At 41.9% G+C, this 13,853-nt stretch overlaps 1 protein-coding gene across 8 annotated transcripts in view; it reads right to left on the bottom strand.

Annotated features, from left to right (window-relative positions):
- The window catches only part of LOC106078699 (uncharacterized), a 104,914-nt gene that overhangs the window by 62,211 nt on the left and 28,850 nt on the right, over positions 1 to 13,853 (bottom strand). The gene's annotated exons all lie outside the window — the stretch shown is intronic.

The following is a 13,853-nucleotide window of genomic DNA, read 5'->3' on the forward strand; positions in this document are numbered from 1 at the left end:
ACCTGTAATGTTGCTGTAAGACCTGTAATGTGCTGTAAGACCTGTAATGTGCTGTAAGACCTGTAATGTGCTGTAAGACCTGTAATGTGCTGTAAGACCTGTAATGTGCTGTAAGACATGTAATGTTGCTGTAAGACCTGTAATGTGCTGTAAGACCTGTAATGTGCTGTAAGACCTGTAATGTGCTGTAAGACCTGTAATGTGCTGTAAGACCTCTAATGTGCTGTAAGACCTGTAATGTGCTGTAAGACCTGTAATGTTGCTGTAAGGCCTGTAATGTGCTGTAAGACCTGTAATGTACTGTAAGACCTGTAATGTGCTGTAAGACCTGTAATGTGCTGTAAGACCTGTAATGTGTTGTAAGATCTGTAATGTGCTGTAAGACCTGTAATGTTGCTGTAAGACCTGTAATGTGCTGTAAGACCTGTAATGTGCTGTAAGACCTGTAATGTGCTGTAAGACCTGTAATGTGCTGTAAGACCTGTAATGTGCTGTAAGACCTGTAATGTGCTGTAAGACCTGTAATGTGCTGTAAGACCTGTAATGTTGCTGTAAGACCTGTAATGTGCTGTAAGACCTCTAATGTGCTGTAAGACCTGTTATGTGCTGTAAGATCTGTAATCTGCTGTAAGATGAGTAATTTAGAGTAAAATGAGTAATATGGGGTAATCTCAGCACACGAAGTTAGATGTATGCTGTGTGGTTAAAAAGGCTCTCTATTGTATATGTAGTGGAGTGGATACTTTTTTAGGCCACACCGGCCACCCAGATATCCACGTGACCCTTCCCCCTAGATGGCACCTTCGGCCCGCGCATAAAAAGGCAGACAACGTGGGCAGTGTCCATTCTACCGGCATCTCTTGTCGCTGTAGTGTCCGTATGTTACTGGACCTACGTCGTCTCCACTCCCTGTTTGTGCCTGGTTCTACACCATGTGTTTACGTATGGCTGCAGGTCTTTAGTGTTTAATAAACAGTTTGGAATCGTCCTACGAGTTGCCTTCGTCATGTCATTTAGTTTGTTCTGTGCCAAACCCACCACATATGTAACTATACAAATGTGAAGGTTTCATTATGGAATTAAAGTTTTGAACTATTGAACAATCATCTTTTATGTTGGTAATGACTGGGAGAGAACATTATTTTAAAGCTTATACAAACCGACTCTGTCCATCTGGCTGGTTCAATTATTGTACACGTCATTTCTCCAACACACATTATCGGATCAAGTTGAAACCTTACATAATTATTTATTGTACCTAAGAAAACATGAATCGGTAAAAAAATTAACTAATTGGTTAATTAATTATTTGTAGTGAATTATTTTTTGGCATCGAAGAAGGGCAAAAATGTACTTGAGAAAAGTGGCTGTATATGTGATTCTATTTCTCTTATTACGTTTTGTAAACTTTTTTTTCTTCCATTTCCCATTTTAGGATCAAGATAAAATTTTGCATAAGTATTCATAGTCGATGACAACATACAAATCAATACAAAAATTAACTTACTAGTTAATCAATTATTAGTGGTGTTGGGTTTACTCCACGAAAGTGGAGTGAGGCAGGAGACCTTTTGTTTAACCACCAGTTTAGAGCCCGCAGATTTTAATGGCTTGACTCTTCACTAGTCTCTAGGGCGGCGGCTGATTAGTTCAGTTTCAATAAACAGAAATGGAAAAGCTGTTTGAGTGCTGGGACAAGTCCCAAAAAGCCCGTGGAGTCTGGGAGCGCATGAAGCGCCCTGACCGCACTTACCCGTGGTGGAGGCTGTCCAGGCCTGAGAAAGCTATTATAGCACAGTGCAGGACAGGCTCATACTTCTCAGGGCTATGGCCAAATTTGGATTCACGGTGCCCCCGCTGCGGGCAAGAAGAGGAACCGTGTCTCATATTCTTTTTGACTGCCCCAGACTTGCTGATCTCCGTCGCGACAGGTCTGGGACTGGGAAACCAACAATTTTCGACATGTATACATTACGTAAGACAGCAAGGTTTTTGCAAGAGAGGATTTGAGCCTCTCAAGCCCTCACTCAAATGGAGTTTGATGATGATGATGAATCAATAAGTGGTAATCAGTTAATTTAGTTTTATATAAAAAGGGAGCTCATCCATGTAGTATTGAGATATATTGCAGTGATGTCGCGGTTCTTCCCCCCCCCCTTATAAGATAAGCTTTGTTTCAATAAAGTTTTGACAAAAATATTTTATTGTTTCCTAATATGTCAAGAGATACCGAGAAATATTTAAAGATTTATACCAACAATGTCAAGTGATACCGAGAAATATTTGCAGATTTATACCAACAATGTCAAGAGATACCGAGAAATATTTACAGATTTATACCAACAATGTCAAGAGATACCGAGAAATATTTACAAATTTATACCAACAATGTCAAGAGATACCGAGTAATATTTACAGATTTATACCAACAATGTCAAGAGATACCGAGAAATATTTACAGATTTATACCAACAATGTCAAGAGATACCGAGAAATATTTAAAGATTTATACCAACAATGTCAAGTGATACCGAGAAATATTTACAGATTTATACCAACAATGTCAAGAGATACCGAGAAATATTTACAGATTTATACCAACAATGTCAAGAGATACCGAGAAATATTTAAAGATTTATACCAACAATGTCAAGTGATACCGAGAAATATTTACAGATTTATACCAACAATGTCAAGAGATACCGAGAAATATTTACAGATTTATACCAACAATGTCAAGTGATACCGAGAAATATTTACAGATTTATACCAACAATGTCAAGAGATACCGAGAAATATTTAAAGATTTATACCAACAATGTCAAGAGATACCGAGAAATATTTACAGATTTATACCAACAATGTCAAGAGATACCGAGAAATATTTACAGATTTATACCAACAATGTCAAGAGATACCGAGAAATATTTAAAGATTTATACCAACAATGTCAAGAGAAGCAATCGAAGCTAGAAACACAGCGAGTTCTAAGACTATATGGTATTATATACTTGGCTACCGAACTATGCGTCTTCAGTTCTAAGACTATATGGTATTATATACCTGGCTACCGAACTATGCGTCTTCAGTTCTAAGACAATATGGTATTATATACTTGGCTACCGAACTATGCGTCATGAGTTCTAAGACTATATGGTATTATATACTTGGCTACCGAACTATGCGTCTTGAGTTCTAAGACTATATGGTATTATATATTTGGCTACCGAACTATGCGTCTTGAGTTCTAAGACTATATGGCATTATATACTTGGCTACCGAACTATGCGTCTTGAGTTCGAAACCGATAGTGTCTAGGTTTATATGGATGTTGTTTTTTTTTAAATTGAGTCGAGTAGTTTCTGGAGCAGCTAATATAAAAGATTAGTTTTAACGAGACAACCAAGTCGCCAATGTCCATAAATGTGGTAGACCAAAGGGAGATGCGGGCCACCAGTTTTTCTCGAGCCAGTCACGAGTTGCCCGTAGAGAATGACTTTCGGGATGCGATTGTCCTCAATCCGGCGAACATGTCCGAGCCAGTGCAGGCGGCGTTTTAAGGTCTGTAAAGACTCTTTAAAAAAAAACTCTTTTAATAATATTGTTTCAATAGATTAATATTGAAATATGGATTTATAACTGCAATGCAAATTAAATAAATTTAGTTGTTTTTTTTCCTTAATAAAAAAAATGCCTTCGCGCCTCCTTGTCATACGCGACTCACAGTTTGATTAACGCTAAGTTGAAAAAACACACCAATGCTATATCTACATCAATACCTTAACTCTCTCTCCTAATTGACGATGCCAATGTTTGACCCCCACTTCTGGATTTATAAACTTTAATTTGTGTAGTGTAAGAAGAGCATGCTTTCTACAATTCGATACCAACTAGAACATTTTCTAACAAACAAAAAAGTTATTGCAGTTTAACCCTAACAGGAAAGTGAAATACACATGAACAAAACGACTTCTACTACCGAAACGAGGACAATAATTACGGAAAGAGTTAATTATAGTACATTCTAATGACATCATTCTTTGAAGGCCGAGAATGGTAGAACGACGCAATGCTTATGAAGAAAACAGCATTCGCTGCTGGTGGGGGGAGGGTGGTGGTGGTGTAAACAGAATAATCTAATTAGAAGCAGCCACCCCGAGCCCCACCCAGCCCCGTAATTGTAAGATTTTTTTGGTCACCGTCAGCCCATCATATCCGGCCGCGTCGCCGAGGCTTCGTACTGCTAAGTGTTGTGATATGAAGAAACAAAGGTCTTAAGGACTTTGGAGGCTCAGTTCGGGGTTGGCTAGAAGAAACAGCCTTTTCATTAGGGAAACTAAAGGTGGTTGGCGACACAGCTCACTTGTACACCCATCCTACACACTCACACCTATCCATACCCACAAACACACAGGAACTGCTCTAGAGACACTCGCGTTTCAAATAAAGCACTTAACTCAGGGGTTCTCAATCTGTGGGTCGCGACCCCATTGGGGGTCGAATGACGATTTGCCAGGGGTCGGCTAAGACCATCGAAAAGATGGATTGTTTTTGTCTATTCTTCTATTGCTGTATGTGTGTGTGGGCAGGGGGTCGCGGCAGAGTGGGGGATTGTAAAAAGGGGTCACCGGGCTTAAAAGCTTGAGAACCGCTGTGTCTTAACTAAAGTTGCGCTGACTCATGTTAGTAATTAATTAATAGTTAATGTTTATTTCTCTAATAGAAGAATGTCCATGTTAAACGTGGAGACTTAAATAACTAACGGCATGACTCACACAACACTCGAGAAGATTTAGTTACGTAAAAAGGAGAAGACTCTAGCGTACGAGTAGACACGCATATTGGTAATAGTTGACTGAGATCTAACCAAGAGGCCGAGTCCATTACGTGTAGACACGCATATTGGTAATAGTTGACTGAGATCTAACCAAGAGGCCGAGTCCATTACGTGTAGACACGCATATTGGTAATAGTTGACTGAGATCTAACCAAGAGGCCGAGTCCATTACGTGTAGACACGCATATTGGTAATAGTTGACTGAGATCTAACCAAGAGGCCGAGTCCATTACGTGTAGACACGCATATTGGTAATAGTTGACTGAGATCTAACCAAGAGGCCGAGTCCATTACGTGTAGACACGCATATTGGTAATAGTTGACTGAGATCTAACCAAGAGGCCGAGTCCATTACGTGTAGACACGCATATTGGTAATAGTTGACTGAGATCTAACCAAGAGGCCGAGTCCATGACGAGTAGACACGCATATTGGTAATAGTTGACTGAGATCTAACCAAGACGCCGAGTCCATTACGTGTAGACACGCATATTGGTAATAGTTGACTGAGATCTAACCAAGAAGCCGAGTCCATTACGTGTAGACACGCATATTGGTAATAGTTGACTGAGATCTAACCAAGAGGCCGAGTCCATTACGTGTAGACACGCATATTGGTAATAGTTGACTGAGATCTAACCAAGAGGCCGAGTCCATGACGAGTAGACACGCATATTGGTAATAGTTGACTGAGATCTAACCAAGAGGCCGAGTCCATTACGTGTAGACACGCATATTGGTAATAGTTGACTGAGATCTAACCAAGAGGCCGAGTCCATGACGTGTAGACACGCATATTGGTAATAGTTGACTGAGATCTAACCAAGACGCCGAGTCCATTACGTGTAGACACGCATATTGGTAATAGTTGACTGAGATCTAACCAAGAGGCCGAGTCCATTACGTGTAGACACGCATATTGGTAATAGTTGACTGAGATCTAACCAAGAGGCCAAGTCCATGACGTGTAGACACGCATATTGGTAATAGTTGACTGAGATCTAACCAAGAGGCCGAGTCCATTACGTGTAGACACGCATATTGGTAATAGTTGACTGAGATCTAACCAAGAGGCCGAGTCCATTACGTGTAGACACGCATATTGGTAATAGTTGACTGAGATCTAACCAAGAGGCCGAGTCCATTACGTGTAGACACGCATATTGGTAATAGTTGACTGAGATCTAACCAAGAGGCCGAGTCCATGACGAGTAGACACGCATATTGGTAATAGTTGACTGAGATCTAACCAAGACGCCGAGTCCATGACGAGTAGACACGCATATTGGTAATAGTTGACTGAGATCTAACCAAGACGCCGAGTCCATTACGTGTAGACACGCATATTGGTAATAGTTGACTGAGATCTAACCAAGAGGCCGAGTCCATTACGTGTAGACACGCATATTGGTAATAGTTGACTGAGATCTAACCAAGAGGCCGAGTCCATGACGAGTAGACACGCATATTGGTAATAGTTGACTGAGATCTAACCAAGAGGCCGAGTCCATTACGTGTAGACACGCATATTGGTAATAGTTGACTGAGATCTAACCAAGAGGCCGAGTCCATTACGTGTAGACACGCATATTGGTAATAGTTGACTGAGATCTAACCAAGAGGCCGAGTCCATTACGTGTAGACACGCATATTGGTAATAGTTGACTGAGATCTAACCAAGAGGCCGAGTCCATTACGTGTAGACACGCATATTGGTAATAGTTGACTGAGATCTAACCAAGAGGCCGAGTCCATTACGTGTAGACACGCATATTGGTAATAGTTGACTGAGATCTAACCAAGAGGCCGAGTCCATGACGAGTAGACACGCATATTGGTAATAGTTGACTGAGATCTAACCAAGACGCCGAGTCCATTACGTGTAAACACGCATATTGGTAATAGTTGACTGAGATCTAACCAAGAAGCCGAGTCCATTACGTGTAGACACGCATATTGGTAATAGTTGACTGAGATCTAACCAAGAGGCCGAGTCCATTACGTGTAGACACGCATATTGGTAATAGTTGACTGAGATCTAACCAAGAGGCCGAGTCCATGACGAGTAGACACGCATATTGGTAATAGTTGACTGAGATCTAACCAAGAGGCCGAGTCCATGACGTGTAGACACGCATATTGGTAATAGTTGACTGAGATCTAACCAAGAGGCCGAGTCCATGACGTGTAGACACGCATATTGGTAATAGTTGACTGAGATCTAACCAAGACGCCGAGTCCATTACGTGTAGACACGCATATTGGTAATAGTTGACTGAGATCTAACCAAGAGGCCGAGTCCATTACGTGTAGACACGCATATTGGTAATAGTTGACTGAGATCTAACCAAGAGGCCGAGTCCATGACGTGTAGACACGCATATTGGTAATAGTTGACTGAGATCTAACCAAGAGGCCGAGTCCATTACGTGTAGACACGCATATTGGTAATAGTTGACTGAGATCTAACCAAGAGGCCGAGTCCATTACGTGTAGACACGCATATTGGTAATAGTTGACTGAGATCTAACCAAGAGGCCGAGTCCATTACGTGTAGACACGCATATTGGTAATAGTTGACTGAGATCTAACCAAGAGGCCGAGTCCATGACGAGTAGACACGCATATTGGTAATAGTTGACTGAGATCTAACCAAGACGCCGAGTCCATGACGAGTAGACACGCATATTGGTAATAGTTGACTGAGATCTAACCAAGACGCCGAGTCCATTACGTGTAGACACGCATATTGGTAATAGTTGACTGAGATCTAACCAAGAGGCCGAGTCCATTACGTGTAGACACGCATATTGGTAATAGTTGACTGAGATCTAACCAAGAGGCCGAGTCCATGACGAGTAGACACGCATATTGGTAATAGTTGACTGAGATCTAACCAAGAGGCCGAGTCCATTACGTGTAGACACGCATATTGGTAATAGTTGACTGAGATCTAACCAAGAGGCCGAGTCAATGACGTGTAGACACGCATATTGGTAATAGTTGACTGAGATCTAACCAAGAGGCCGAGTCCATTACGTGTAGACACGCATATTGGTAATAGTTGACTGAGATCTAACCAAGAGGCCGAGTCCATGACGTGTAGACACGCATATTGGTAATAGTTGACTGAGATCTAACCAAGACGCCGAGTCCATTACGTGTAGACACGCATATTGGTAATAGTTGACTGAGATCTAACCAAGAGGCCGAGTCCATTACGTGTAGACACGCATATTGGTAATAGTTGACTGAGATCTAACCAAGAGGCCAAGTCCATGACGTGTAGACACGCATATTGGTAATAGTTGACTGAGATCTAACCAAGAGGCCGAGTCCATTACGTGTAGACACGCATATTGGTAATAGTTGACTGAGATCTAACCAAGAGGCCGAGTCCATTACGTGTAGACACGCATATTGGTAATAGTTGACTGAGATCTAACCAAGAGGCCGAGTCCATTACGTGTAGACACGCATATTGGTAATAGTTGACTGAGATCTAACCAAGAGGCCGAGTCCATGACGAGTAGACACGCATATTGGTAATAGTTGACTGAGATCTAACCAAGACGCCGAGTCCATTACGTGTAGACACGCATATTGGTAATAGTTGACTGAGATCTAACCAAGAAGCCGAGTCCATTACGTGTAGACACGCATATTGGTAATAGTTGACTGAGATCTAACCAAGACGCCGAGTCCATTACGTTATTAAGTAATGTACGCATCTGTTAAAAATCAGGCTCATCACATAGTACCTCGGTAGAAGTAGTTCTATTTTATCATATTTATTCTCTTAATGCTCTAATATGTTTGCCTTGACTTATTTCTGTATATCCACAGGGGACAGAAGGACGTAGCCACACCTCTTCACCAATCTCGGTTCTAAGCAGCCTTCTTCATCTGCTCCCATGTCATTCTAGTATCCTCAGCTTCACTGGTGGTTTCCTTGGGCCTGTCCACTTTCTTCTTTCCCATCGGATTTCAATGTAGTGCCTACCAACGTTTTAAGTTGGTTTTCGCAAGGTGTGTCCTATCCAACTCCATTTTTCGCTTTGTAATTTCTTGGGCTAGATCTATAGCGTTCTGCTGACAGTGGGCAAAATTTGGCAAGTACATGGTCGTATGGTAGGCGCCCAAAACTGTCATCTCAATGGCCGCGGGTTGGAACCCCGCCCGTCTCATCCTCCTCCGTCCTGCAGAATGTTTGGACTTGAAACATCCAACATCTTTCAAATAAACAAATAGGGTTGAAGCGAAGTTGGAGCTGAACTCAAAAGAAATGTTTGCCTTTAGTAATTTGTCTCTTGATTATCATTTCATGATGATAACGTTACCTTGCATCATCGGTAGACATGTCAATCCTGAACTATGTCAATAGACCATAGAAGTCGTCATTTACCTCAACATTTCTAAGTAACCACGTCAGTAATTACATCACTTAGTTACACTAGACCAGTGGTTCCCAAATCTTTTCCTTAACGGCACACTTCGCACATTCAAAGTAGTTAGTGGAACACTTTGCTTATTTTTTAATAGAGAGATTAATTCACGTGGAGGACTACTAATTAGTTATTCCAGTAGTACGAGGAACACCTATTCAGGCCTCGCGGAACACTAGAGTTCTGCGGAACACAGTTTGGGAAAAACTGCACTAGACGGTGTCTAGATTTCACTGTCGGAATCAAACGAATTACTCAGATACAGTCAACAAAAGAGCAACTGCATCTAAATACCTAGGTACAGGCTAAACCTTTTTTTTTTTTAAACTCCTAATGAATCTGTTAAAAGTAACATAACTTATATGCGCTTTACAAGTGTATAACCCTAACTACGAGATAGGAAGAAAAAAATATGTTCACATAATACAGATTTGTGTTATCATAACCCTACGTCATCGTTATGGTTTGATTACGTATAAATTGATTCTGTTATTAAGTACAACTAAACTCACTCATCCCCTTATCAGGCAAAGATTGTCAATCCTTGATATTCCAATGAACCGATTCATCTTAGTTCTTAAAAAGGAAAAGCAGGAAATCCAACAGAGCGCAAAATGCCAGTTTAGCTTATGGCCATCACGAGGCTAGTAAAACTGGCCACATGTTTGTGACAGCAGAAAGATCAATGAAAACATTCCTGGCCTTTGTGATAGTGGCCTAGCAGCCAAGGGCACATAATTCTTGTAGGATTAGCGAGTAGCACACAAGTGGGGCATAATTCATAATTTTTTTTTAAATAAAAAGATTTAACCAAAAACTGATGCAGTATTTACAATGCATTGAAACTGCAGGTCATTCAGTGCCGGATTTAACTATGTGGAGGCCCCGGAACAGAATTTGTGTGGAGACATCTGCACTTTTTCTAAACCTTTAATCCACAAATTAATTAAAATACTACTATTTAAAAGGAAAATTCACTATTGCAATAAAAATAATGAAACTAGAGTACTTATAAACTTAGTTGCATTTACTTTCGTTTAAAAAAACAAAAAATTATTTAATATGCACATTTTAGTAACAAAAATGTAAATTTTTAGGGTTTACGCAAAATAGCCAATCTGGAGTAAATTTCGAGCCATACAGACATGTTATAAGCAGTTCATTCATAAATACGTCAGTGTTGCCAACTGTAAGATTTTAGGTATTGTCGGTTAAAAATGCGAAAAAATAAATTTGTCACATAGAAACATTTTATAGTTGCTGATCCATCGAAATATGGAATATTTTCTTTAAAATATAAGTACAACCCCCCTCGTATGAATGTAACAGTTGCAAGTGTGACAGGTGGGGAAATGTGACGTGTGTTTGGCACGTTTTATGTCTAGGGGATGATTATTTTTAATGCTATCACACCCCCACTTATCAGCATATGAATCGGGAGCAGACACGCAACGAGACAAGCAATGAGAGATTGATACAAATGTTAAAATAAAGGATATTTATTTACATAAATATACATATAATAATAAAAAGGGGGAGGGTTTGCATCTATCTCTAGTATATTCTATGTTTAATCATCACTCTTGCACATAATAAGAGAGTATGTCACTTTGTCCTCTGACTTAGCTGGTTGTCCTGTTGATGTCGCAGCTGGCTGGGTCCTGGCTTGAGGTTCTGCAGCTGGAGGTGGCGCTCTAGCGGATAGAGGGACGCCGGCGATATAGTTCTTGTGGAGTCTCAGTCCCAAGTTCTAGTATCTGTAGTGGGCACAGTATGGCGGGTGGCCGGATACCGTGGGCACAAGGTTACTGCGGGCAGAGCTGATCTGCCGTGGGCAGTGTGAGTAACAGGATATGTCCAGTGAGTTGCAGAGGGTTGGCGTAGCTATGACGTCTCGCACAGATCTGACTCTATAGGGACGTCGCGCCTAATAGCTTGACAGGTGGGCTGTCGAATAGGCGGGCAATGCCGATAGCGCCAAGTAGTAGAGTTGGGTAGATCTCAGTAGGCAAATGCAGCGCTGAATAGCACTAAGCACAACTGCAGGTAAATGGATCGTTGATCCAGTAACTAGGCAATAGGTGATTCTTGATAGCAACTAGGCAAGTGCAGCGCTGATTAGCACTAAGCACATAGATAGGCCAGTAGGCAAATAGGCAGGTAAGTGATCCGATAAATAGGCAGACACCTGAGGGAGGCTGCGGATAAATAAAGACAAATTAGGACATGTCTCTCATGCATCTTATCGATGCCCTCGACTGAGGTGCATTCGTCAGATTGGTAAAATTGCTTTAGAGCATAAAGGGGAGATGATGACAAATGGGATTTGGAAAATAGATGGCAGATAGTAGCAATATAAAAATGTACATAAAAGAGAACGTAATAATATAAAAATGTACATAGAAGGGGAAATAATAATCTCAAATAAACAACACAGGTGGATAGCGAAAGAAGGGGGGGGGGGAAAGTGAAATGGGCGGTGGTCAGTGACCCAGATGGTTGTTTACATATGACCGTGGGTCGAGAACAATGGAGCGTGCTTGAATGTCCCTTCAAGCGGCGCAATTCTCCTTAGAGTAAAATGAGTAAAGGGGAGATAATTCATATATCTTCTCTAAACGCAGTATCAGTGCGCTAGTAAAATTATCAAGGCGGTCAACCGAGATAAAGGAAGTAGACTAAGATGTACAAATATATACATGGTTGCATCAACGATCAATTGATCAACGTAGCATTAATAGATTAATGCAATACATAAATAAATACATAGGACATGTTTATGTTTTCTACTTACGCCAGTGAGAAATACACAATGCACTAATTAAATATAAATGAACTAGGCAAAATACACATGATAAAATCCAATGGAAAAATACACAGAGTAATTAAGATGGAACTTGTGATTAAGTTCGGCTTACCACCAGGTATTCCTCTAGGAGAAAGAATAAGTGATATAGTCCAGACTCGATAGCTCAGCTTGAATGAGAAAGAGAGGGTGATTTGAGTTGGTTTACTATATATATATGCCTGTAAAATGCGGGCGGACACCGGAAATGTCCTAGGCTTAGAATTAGCTTACACGTGGGTGAAATCCGACAAGAGCCGCACCTTGGAGTATCACGGGGTGTGTTGACCAGGGTAATCTCTTAGATCAAAGGGAGACGCGAGAGAAAAGGGGGGGGGGGAAGAAGGATTAGCTTGCATTCAAACCAAGGTGGCGTCCATTGCGGCTGTCAGACATCCTGTCGGTAAGATCACAGAGAAACGTGGGAGAGAGGGGGGAAGAAAGAAAGACTGACTCGAATTCCCCTCAAGGTGGTGTCAACCGCGACCGTCAGTCGGACATCCGGCGGATAAGACAAAAGAGATAGTGTGATTATCTTTCCCCGATCAAGGGCAGATAAATGAAAGGACTGGCCTAGTTTTCTCCAAGGTGGTGGGCTAAGTCTAGCCTGGTATAGAGGAAAAGGTGGGGCGGGTGGAGAATTTAGGGGTAGGATGGTGAAATAATTAAAATAAAATAAATAAATAATGAAAAATAATATTTAATGCTGTGATAAATTTGAGTGACTCTGACAGCGAGTTTTTGACTTGTCACATACGCCGCCGCCAAGATGGATCTATCGCAGAAAGATCCATAAAGTGCGAGCAGACTGATGTCACTCTAACTTTAAGATCAGTTGTTATCACAGCATTAGAAAAAAAAAATCTGGAAAAATAAAGGGGTAGCCATGCCAGGAGGAGGGTCTGTCCAAGTCTGTCCGTGGTCTACTTTCCGTCCCTGAGTATGTAGTCACCTGGGTGAAACATTTGGGGTTGCTTGGGAGAGTAGATTGGGCGATTGGGTGAGTATGAATTCCTTCCTGGGGCAGATTGGGGAGGGTGATTGGGGCTTAGACGGGGTGCCCAAGACACGCGTGCACGTTGGGGCTTACCTCCGAAGCCGCTGTGAGGCGCTTCTTCACGAGAGTAAGTAGTCAGCTTACCTCGGTATCGTCTGACACGATCAATGTCAGGGAAGAGTGGCCTGATAAAGAATGTGGAGTTCTGCCGGAGAACGTCCCCACGATTGCGATAACTTGGCTTACATCGTGGCTTCCTGACACGGTCAATGCCATGGGAGGGTTGATATTGAATGGTGGCTGAGGAGCCATGGTGAGAAGTGTTTTCACGAGCGCGAGGGTTCGGCTTACCTCGTGACTTCCTGACGCTATCAATGCCAGGGGGAGGTTGATTTGGAATGGTGGCTGAGGAGTCATAGGGAGAAGTGTTTTCACGGGCGCGAGGGTTCGGCTTACCTCGTGACTTCCTGACACTATCAATGCCAGGGAGAGGTTGATTCGGAATGGTGGCTGAGGAGCCATGAAGAGGAGTGAGTCCACGAGAGCAAGGGTTCATCTTACCTCGGGGCATTCTGACACTGTCAATGTCAGAGAAAGGATGCATGATTTTGGCTGAGTAGCCTGGGTCAAGTAGACCCTCACGAGTGCGGGTATACGCCTTAACTCGTGACTTCCTAGCAGCGTCAACGCCAGGGCGGAGTGGTTTGAGCTTCGCTGATGAGTCGGGAC

Source organism: Biomphalaria glabrata, chromosome 1 (assembly GCF_947242115.1).
Source record: "Biomphalaria glabrata chromosome 1, xgBioGlab47.1, whole genome shotgun sequence".
Taxonomy (NCBI): domain Eukaryota; kingdom Metazoa; phylum Mollusca; class Gastropoda; family Planorbidae; genus Biomphalaria; species Biomphalaria glabrata.